Genomic DNA, 1,113 nt, shown 5'->3' with positions numbered 1-1,113 from the left:
ATGTTTGCTGTGGGCTTATCATATATGGCCTTTATTATGTTGAGATATGATCCCACTATTCCCACTTTGCTAAGAGTTTTTATCATAAATGGTTGCTGGATTTTGTCAAATACTTTTTCTGCATCTATTGGTATGATCATATGATTTTTATTTTTCATTTGTTAATGTAATGTATTATATTAATTGATTTGCGGATATTGAACCAACCTAGCATACCAGGAATGAATCCCAGTTGATCGTGATGTATGATCTTTTGAATGTGTTACTGAATCTGGTTTTCTGGTATTTTGTTGAGGATTTTTGCATCTTGTTGAGGATTTTTGCATCTATGTTCATTGGGGATATCGGCCTGTAGTTTTCTTTTTTTGTAATATCTTTGTCTGCTTTTGGGATCAGAGTAATAGTGGCCTCATAAAATGTGCTTGGGAGACTTGCCTCCTATATTTTTTGGAATAGTTTGAGGAGAATAGATATTCTTTTTTGAATGTTTTGTAAAATTCACCTGTGAAGCCATCTGGTCCAGGACTTTTGTTTGTTGGAAGCTTGTTGATTACTGACTCAATTTCTTTGGTAGTATCAGTCTGTTCAGAGTTTCTGTTTCTTCTTGGTTCAGACTTGGTAGATTGTATGCTTCTAGAAATTTATCCATTTCTTCCAGATTGTCAAATTTGTTGGCACATAGTTGCTCATAGTATTTTCTTACAATTTCCTGTATTTCTGTGACAACTGTTGTCACTTCTCTTTCATTTCTGATTTTATAAATTTGGGTCCTGTCTCTCTTTTTGTTGGTGAGCCTGGCTACGTGTTTGTCGATTTTGTTTATCTTTTCAAAAAACCAGCTATTGATTTCATTGATCTTTTGTATTGTTTTTTTGCCCTCTATTTCATTTATTTCTGCTCTGGTCTTTCTTATTTCCTTCCTTGTACTCCCTTTGGGCTTGTTTTGCTGTTCTTTCTACAGTTCCCTTAGGTGTAAAGATAGTCTGTTGATATGAGATTGTTCTTGTTTCTTTAGATAGGCCACCATTGCTATCAATTTTCTTCTTAGGACTCTTTTCACTGCATCCCAGAGATTTTGAGTTGTTGTGTTTTCATTGTCGTTTGTCTTGAGAT

The sequence above is a fragment of the Hipposideros armiger genome, unplaced genomic scaffold (genome assembly GCF_001890085.2).
Source record: "Hipposideros armiger isolate ML-2016 unplaced genomic scaffold, ASM189008v1 scaffold_136, whole genome shotgun sequence".
NCBI classification, from domain to species: domain Eukaryota; kingdom Metazoa; phylum Chordata; class Mammalia; order Chiroptera; family Hipposideridae; genus Hipposideros; species Hipposideros armiger.
The sequence above is the reverse complement of the archived record's forward strand: the minus strand, read 5'-3'. Positions refer to the sequence as shown.